The sequence below is a fragment of the Caretta caretta genome, chromosome 10, assembly GCF_965140235.1.
Source record: "Caretta caretta isolate rCarCar2 chromosome 10, rCarCar1.hap1, whole genome shotgun sequence".
Classification (NCBI taxonomy): domain Eukaryota; kingdom Metazoa; phylum Chordata; order Testudines; family Cheloniidae; genus Caretta; species Caretta caretta.
In genome coordinates, this window is record NC_134215.1 from 39892188 (window position 1) to 39901042 (window position 8855).

Consider the following 8855-nt stretch of genomic DNA (forward strand, 5'->3'; position numbering starts at 1 on the left):
ACTCCAGCCTAGCCTCAGCCTCCTGATCCTCCCAAAACCCTTGAACTCTGACTGTCTGGTTTTGACCTCCAGCTTGTATCTGGAGTCTGGCTCTGGTATCGACTTCGTGTGTCTTTGGACTCTCGCTTCAACCTCTGGCCTGCACCTGGATTCTGGCTACGGTTCTGACCCTGGTTTGTCTACAGACTCTGATCTTGGTTGTGACCCTGGCCTACCCCCAGATCTTGATTCCAACACCACCCTTGGCCCAGGCCCACCCTATACCTAGCTTTGATCCGTGCTCATACCACTAGGCCTGATTATCGGAGGCCATGTCTGACACTAGAATCTCTCCATGGATGCTAAACTGATGGGGTAATAACCCAGATCAAGGGAAATAACATTCCTGAGGTGGGATGGAGGGTGGAGTGGTTCCCTGTGTGGTGTTTAATAATGATTGTGATATTGATCTGGACAGACCAGCTGTAAGATCAGTAATGATGTGGGCATTGGGCTAATGTAACCACCAATTGGCACTGTCTGGCCCTCACCCAGATTACTTTATTTCCTCAGTTAGATCCTGTTCCCTGCTTACTAATTTGAATGGTTTATTCCTATTGGTTTAAGTACCTTTACAATGAAACTGAGCCGGAGCTGGGTTGGCCAGAGTATTTTCTACATGCCAAATTCTGCAATACTCACACAAGGCCATATTCCAATTTCAGATACCCTGGTGTAAATCTGGAGTAATGCCATTGTCTTCAATGGGCGATTTGCTTGAGTAAAAACTCAGGATTTCACCCTTCATGGTGTAAGAAGGAATTTCTGTGGAGTTACAGCTTGATCACTGAGGGAGACATGAAAGTGGCAGATTTTCAGGGGGATCATTCAAAGCTTTCAAACAGATCTGACAAACCCCAATAGGGCAGAGTCCTAATAGCTGCTTTGACTTCAGTGGGTCTATGCTGATTTACACCAGCTGAAGACCTGGCCCATAGATCCACTTACTTGCTACCCTTTAATCATCTGTCTGCCCATGTCTAAAAGACACTTGGAAGTGAGCTGTAGCTCACGAAAGCTCATGCTCAAATAAATTGGTTAGTCTCTAAGATGCCACTAGTACTCCTTTTCTTTTTGCGAATACAGAATAACACGGCTGCTACTCTGAAACCTTGGATTTAAATAGTGTGTCGTGGTTTTCCTGGAAGGCCCTCAGACACATAGGCACCGACCCCCATGGGTATTCCAGGTCTGGAGCACCCATGGAAAAAAATTTGGGGGTGCTTAGCACCCATCGGCAGCCAAGCTCCCCGCCTCCCCCCAGCACCTCCTGCCCACTGGTGGCCCCACTGATCAACTCCTCCCCCTCCCTCTCAGCACCTCCTGCATGCGACAGAACAGCTGTTCAGTGGCATGCAGGAGGCACTGGGAGGGAGGGGGAGGAGGGGGGATGGGGCTTGCTCGGGGAAGGGATGGGAAGAGGTGGGGTGGGTTGGAGCGGGTGCAGGAAGAGGCAGGGTGGGGGTGGGGCCTTGGAGAAGGGGTGGAGTGGGGGTGGGGGCGGAGCAGGGGTGGAAAGAGGTGAGGCATGGGTGGGGGCTTGGAGGATGGGATGGAGTTGGGGCAGGCCTAGGGTGGAGGGGGGGTCAACCCCCCGGGTAGAGAGGAAGTTCGCGCCTACGCTCAAACAGGGTAACAAACCATGCCCGCATTCCTCGGAAGGTAACTCACAGGGTTTGCCTGCGCTGGAAAACTAGCGTGCAGCTGACAGCAGGGGTGGGCGAAGAGATGCTGAGTACTGGCCAGCTCCCCAACTCTGTGGAGCTACAGACACACACTAGCTGCGGGTCTGACCCTGCCTGCACTTGCTAGCTTAGCTCGCTGTGCTCACCCCTGGTGCTGCTGCTCCCATGGCTGACGCTAACTGTAGCAGGCTGGGGACACGTGGCAAGTCAGTGGCAGAACTGAGAGGGCACTCTAGCTCTCCTGAGTCCCTGTCCTCTTCTCTAACCACTATACCACAGTCATGGAGGAATGGCTTCCTGTCTGATAGTATAGAGGATAGGCAGGGGCTATTACACATAGCTGCTATTAAGAACAACCCTGAGACTGGCAGGCCCCAACCCTGTGTCAGAATTATGGAGGTGCCAAGGTGACTTAACCACATTTGCCCACTTTCTGCCCTCAGTACAGCAAAGATATGAGAGAACCAATCTGATTCCATGTGACCTTGGACAAGACATTGAATCTCCCTTTTTTAACCAGAGATTTTTTGAGAGGAGCTAGTGAACAGGACCGGCTAACAGGGGAGTTTTGCAAGGGAGTTCTCCAGGTGAAGGAGGCGTGATTGCATGACCTTTGGGATAAGTTTGTTGTATGTAATGTGTGTGTTTGTGTTTGTGGTGTACTTGCTGCTTGACTGAAATATACCATGTGGTCTGTTTGTTTGGGGGACCGTGTGCTGACCGTGTGTGTGCTGAGCCTAGCAGCCTGCTAGGCAAGGCTGAGAACTTCTTAACTAGGCTTTGATCCCTAAGCCCTTTAGCACCCATCAACCCTTAACCAAGGGGCAGGGCTATTCAGGAAGACCAGGACTAACAGGAGAGTTTTGCCAGGGAGTTTACAGAGGGACTGGGAGAGTGGGGGGTTAGATACACTTAACATTCTTTAAACTTAAAGCCAAAAACACCTCCTGATAAAAACAAAATCTCAACAAAGGAACTAACTTCAGGAGTAAAAAGATAATTTAGGGTAGAAGTCCAGCAACAGAGTGGGGGCTATCCAGTTTATTGCACCCAATGTAGCATGTATGATTACGTGCCCTATTGGCAGGGGTGTATGTGTGCATTTGGTGCAAGGAGCTCCTGGCCCTCAGAGACCGTGTACGGGCTTTGGAGACCAGAGTGGCTAAACTGGAGGAGCTAAGGGAGACAGAGAGGTACATAGATGAGACTTTCTGGGACACAGTAGAATGGTCCCACCCTTGGTGCGACAGCCTCTGTGCTGTTGAGGATGAAAGTCTCAGGGAAGGAGAACATCCAGCTGGAGCAGAGGGAAACAATCCCATACTACCAGACAGAAATAGTTCTATTCTTTTTAGGTGACAAATCTGAGGAACTGTCCCAGATTGAGGTATCATTAGGGGAGGTTTTGGAACAAATTGATAAACAAAACAGTAATAAGTCTCCAGGACCTGATGGGTATTCACCCAAGAGTTCTGAATTAACTCAAATGTGAAATTGCAGAACTACCAATTGTAGTCTGTAACGTATCATTTAAATCAGTTTCTGCACCAAATGACTGGAGTATGGCTAACGTGACACCATTTTTAAAAAAGGGCTCCAGAGATTGATCCCGGCAATTACAGGCTGGTAAACCTGATTTCAGTATCAGGCAAACTGGTTGAAACTATAGTGAAGAACAAAATTGTCAAACACATAGATTAACATAATTTGTTGGGGAAGAGTCAACATGCTTTTTGTAAAGAGAAATCATGCCTCACCAATCTGCTAGAATTCTTTAAGAGGGTCAACAAGCATGTGGACAAGGGTAATCCAGAGGATATAGTTTACTTAGATTTTCAGAAAGCCTTTGGGAATGTCCTTCACCAAAGCCTCTTAAGCAAAGTAAGCTGTCATGTGATAAGAGGGAAGGTCCTCTGATCGATTGGTATCTAGTTAAAAGATAGGAAACAAAGGGTAGGAATAAATGGTCAGTTTTCAGAATGGAGAAAGGTAAATAGCGGTGTCCTTCACGTGTCTGTGCTGGGACCAGTCCTATTCAACATATTCATAAATGATCTGAAAAAAAGGTTTCAGAGTAGCAGCCGTGTTAGTCTGTATCCGCAAAAAGAAAAGGAGGACTTGTGGCACCTTACAGACTAACAAATTTATTTGAGCATAAGCCAGCCCTCTGTGGAGATAGAGGTGGTTAGGGACTATTTAGAAAAGCTGGACGTGCACAAGTCCATGGGGCCGGACGAGTTGCATCCGAGAGTGCTGAAGGAATTGGCGGCTGTGATTGCAGAGCCATTGGCCATTATCTTTGAAAACTCGTGGCGAACGGGGGAAGTCCCGGATGACTGGAAAAAGGCTAATGTAGTGCCAATCTTTAAAAAAGGGAAGAAGGAGGATCCTGGGAACTACAGGCCAGTCAGCCTCACCTCAGTCCCTGGAAAAATCATGGAGCAGGTCCTCAAAGAATCAATCCTGAAGCACTTGCATGAGAGGAAAGTGATCAGGAACAGCCAGCATGGATTCACCAAGGGAAGGTCATGCCTGACTAATCTAATCGCCTTTTATGATGAGATAACTGGTTCTGTGGATGAAGGGAAAGCAGTGGATGTATTGTTTCTTGACTTTAGCAAAGCTTTTGACACGGTCTCCCACAGTATTCTTGTCAGCAAGTTAAGGAAGTATGGGCTGGATGAATGCACTGTAAGGTGGGTAGAAAGCTGGCTAGATTGTCGGGCTCAACGGGTAGTGATCAATGGCTCCATGTCTAGTTGGCAGCCGGTATCAAGTGGAGTGCCCCAAGGGTCGGTCCTGGGGCCGGTTTTGTTCAATATCTTCATAAATGATCTGGAGGATGGTGTGGATTGCACTCTCAGCAAATTTGCGGATGATACTAAACTGGGAGGAGTGGTAGATACGCTGGAGGGGAGGGATAGGATACAGAAGGACCTAGACAAATTGGAGGATTGGGCCAAAAGAAATCTGATGAGATTCAATAAGGATAAGTGCAGGGTCCTGCACTTAGGACGGAAGAACCCAATGCACAGCTACAGACTAGGGACCGAATGGCTAGGCAGCAGGTCTGCGGAAAAGGACCTAGGGGTGACAGTGGACGAGAAGCTGGATATGAGTCAGCAGTGTGCCCTTGTTGCCAAGAAGGCCAATGGCATTTTGGGATGTATAAGTAGGGGCATAGCGAGCAGATCGAGGGACGTGATCGTTCCCCTCTATTCAACATTGGTGAGGCCTCATCTGGAGTACTGTGTCCAGTTTTGGGCCCCACACTTCAAGAAGGATGTGGATAAATTGGAGAGAGTCCAGCGAAGGGCAACAAAAATGATTAGGGGTCTGGAACACATGACTTATGAGGAGAGGCTGAGGGAGCTGGGATTGTTTAGCCTGCAGAAGAGAAGAATGAGGGGGGATTTGATAGCTGCTTTCAACTACCTGAAAGGGGGTTCCAAAGAGGATGGCTCTAGACTGTTCTCAATGGTAGCAGATGACAGAACGAGGAGTAATGGTCTCAAGTTGCAGTGGGGGAGGTTTAGATTGGATATTAGGAAAAACTTTTTCACTAAGAGGGTGGTGAAACACTGGAATGCGTTACCTAGGGAGGTGGTAGAATCTCCTTCCTTAGAGGTTTTTAAGGTCAGGCTTGATAAAGCCCTGGCTGGGATGATTTAACTGGGAATTGGTCCTGCTTCGAGCAGGGGGTTGGACTAGATGACCTTCTGGGGTCCCTTCCAACCCTGATATTCTATGATTCTATGATTCTATGATTTTGTGAGCTACAGCTCACTTCATCAGATGCATGATGAAAGCTTATGCTCAAATAAATGTGTTAGTCTCTACGGTGCCACAAGTCCTCCTTTTCTTTTTGAAAAAAAGGGTAAATAGTGAGGTGGCACTATTCCCAATTAAATCAACGGGGACTATTCAAGGGGGCAAATTAAGCATCTAAGTAAACCACTAGAGGATTATAATCCTTGCTTTCGAGTGCCAAAATTGTTAGGATTCAGAGTTTTGGTGTGGGATCATGATTGTAATGGTATTTGCTCTGAAAGTTGTGCATAACTGTAATTGAAACCCCATTAAGCTATAATGTGTGAAAATATAAAATCTTGTCCCCTATATTTCCTTAAGCATCTTGGTTAATTTCCTTTAATCCACTGTGCAAATACATTAGAATACAGTCATTAATTATGTGATCAAACATGAATTTTCAATTAATCTAATGAGATATACACAGATGACTAGAGAGGAGTATAAAAATATTGCTTGAGCATGCAGGCGTGTAATCAGGAAGGCCAAAACTCAACTGGAGTTGCAGGTAGCAAGGGATGTGATGGGTAACAAGAAGGGACATGCACAAAAGCTGGACGTGCACAAGTCCATGGGGCCGGATGCATTGCATCCGAGAGTGCTAAAGGAATTGGCGGATGTGATTGCAGAGCCATTGGCCATTATCTTTGAAAACTCATGGCGATCGGGGGAAGTCCCGTAAGACTGGAAAAAGGCTAATGTAGTGCCAATCTTTAAAAAAGGGAAGAAGGAGGATCCTGGGAACTACAGGCTAGTCAGCCTCACCTCAGTCCCCGGAAAAATCATGGAGCATGTCCTCAAGGAATCAATTCTGAAGCACTTCGAGGAGAAGAAAGTGATCAGGAACAGTCAGCATGGATTCACCAAGGGCAAGTCACGCCTGACTAATCTAACTGCCTTCTATGATGAGATAACTGGTTCTGTGGATGAAGGGAAAGAAGTAGACGTGTTATTCCTTGACTTTAGCAAAGCTTTTGACACGGTCTCCCACAGTATTCTTGTCAGCAAGTTAAAGAAGTATGGGCTGGATGGATGGACTACAAGGTGGGTAGAAAGTTGGCTAGATTGTCGGGCTCAACGGGTAGTGATCAATGGCTCTATGTCTAGTTGGCAGCCGGTATCAAGCAGAGTGTCCCAAGGGTCAGTCCTGGGGCCGGTTTTGTTCAATATCTTCATTAATGATCTGGAGGATGGTGTGGACTTCACCATCAGCAAGTTTGCAGATGACACTAAACTGGGAGGAGTGGTAGATATGCTGGAGTCTAGGGATAGGATACAGAGGGCCCTAAACAAATCAGAAGATTGGGCCAAAAGAAATCTGAAGAGGTTCAACAAGGACAAGTGCAGAGTCCTGCACTTAGGACGGAGGAATCTCAGGCACTGCTACGGACTAAGGACCGAGTGGCTAGGCAGCAGTTCTGCAGAAAAGGACCTAGGGGTTACAGTGGACAAGAACCTGGATATGAGTCAGCAGTGAGCCCTTGTTGCCAAGAAGGCTAACGGCATATTGGGCTGCATTAGTAGGAGCATTGCCAGCAGATCGAGGAATGTGATCATTCCCCTCTATACGACATTGGTGAGGCCTCATCTGGAGTACTGTCTCCAGTTTTGGGCCTCACACTACAAGAAGGATGTGGAAAAATTGGAAAGAGTCCAGTGGAGGGCAACAAAAATGATTAGGGGGCTGGAGCACATGGTTTATGAGGAGAGGCTGAGGGAACTGGGATTATTTAGTCTGCGGAAGAGAAGAATGAGGGGAGATTTGACAGCTGCTTTCAACTACCTGAAACGGGGTTCTAAATAGGATGGATCTAAACTGTTCTCAGTGGTAGCAGATGACAGAACAAGGAGTAATGGTCTCAAGCTGCAGTGGGGGAGGTTTATGTTGGATATTAGGAAAAACTTTTTCACTAGGATGGTGGTGAAGCACTGGAATGGGTTACCTAGGGAGGTGGTGGAATCTCGTTCCTTAGAGGTTTTTAAGGTCAGGCTTGACAAAGCCCTGGCTGGGATGATTTAGTTGGGGATTGGTCCTGCTTTGAGCAGAGGGTTGGACTAGATGACCTCCTGAGGTCACTTCCAACCCTGATATTCTATGATTACAGTTTGGGATAGTTAGAGGTGGAGAATTACATAACATTAGGATCTCTGTCAAACACTGTGGATCCTATCTGGCTCCCATGGCCAGTAATGTAATGACGTCTCATAAACTTAACTGGAAGCAAGATCAGATACTTTTAATAAAAGACATCTGATGATCCCAAACGTGTAGCATTTCTCTAGTCCAGAGATCGGCAACCTTTGGCATGCGGCCCACCAGGGAAAGCCCCTGGTGGGCCAGGCTGGTTTGTTTACCTGCCGCGTCCGCAGGTTCGGCTGATCGCAGCTCCCACTGGCCGTGGTTCGCCGCTCCAGGCCAATGGGGACTGCGGGAAGTGGCGCAAGCCTAAGGATTTGCTGGCTGCCTTTCCCGCAGCCCCCATTGGCCTGGGACAGCGAACCGTGGCCAGTGAGAGCTGCGATTGGCCGAACCTGCGGACGCGGCAGGTAAACAAACTGACCCAGCCTGCCAGGGGCTTTCCCTGGTGGGCTGCGTGCCAAAGGTTGCCGATCCCTGCTCTAGTCCTTAGTCATGGAAAATGCCCTTTGACTTCAAAGGGAGTTTAACCTGTGTCAGGACTGCAGGGTTTTGCCCAGCAGTAAGGTCTAGTGGCCCCAACCAAAGTCAAGCCTCCTTGTGCTAGGTGATATAGGCACATTTCGTGAGACAGTCCCTGTCCTAAAGAGATTGGTCGAAATAGACCAGGCAGACAAAGCAGGGGGAAGAGAGGAAGTGACTTGTCCAAGGTCACACAGTAGATCAGTGGCAGACCTGACAACAGAACCCCAACTCCCAGTCCAGCCTTTTGTGTATTACACCCAGCACAACGTGGAAGTTCTTTGCAGCATAATCACAAAGGACAGGGAGGAGGAAAACTACTTCCAGAGCAGGGGGGTGAGGGAAGGGCCTGGGACATGCCTGATACTGTACCAGGATTTTTGGAATTGTCTGGGGTACAGCCAGGATCCTGACACAACTGTGCTGATGGCAGCTGGCATGGGGAGGTGGAAGTAGGAAACAAGGGGGCTAATATGCCAATGTGCAGGTTGCTATTTTAATATGCACAGAAGGGGACTGATTTTGCAGGTTCTGGAGATGGGAAAAGGGTTTTCTGGGTTCTTATAAACACCACCCCTCATGTTTGTAAAAGGACAGAGGTAGCCTCTCATGAGGTACCCACCTCCCAGTGTCACGAGATCCACATCACCCTGCCTCCTCAG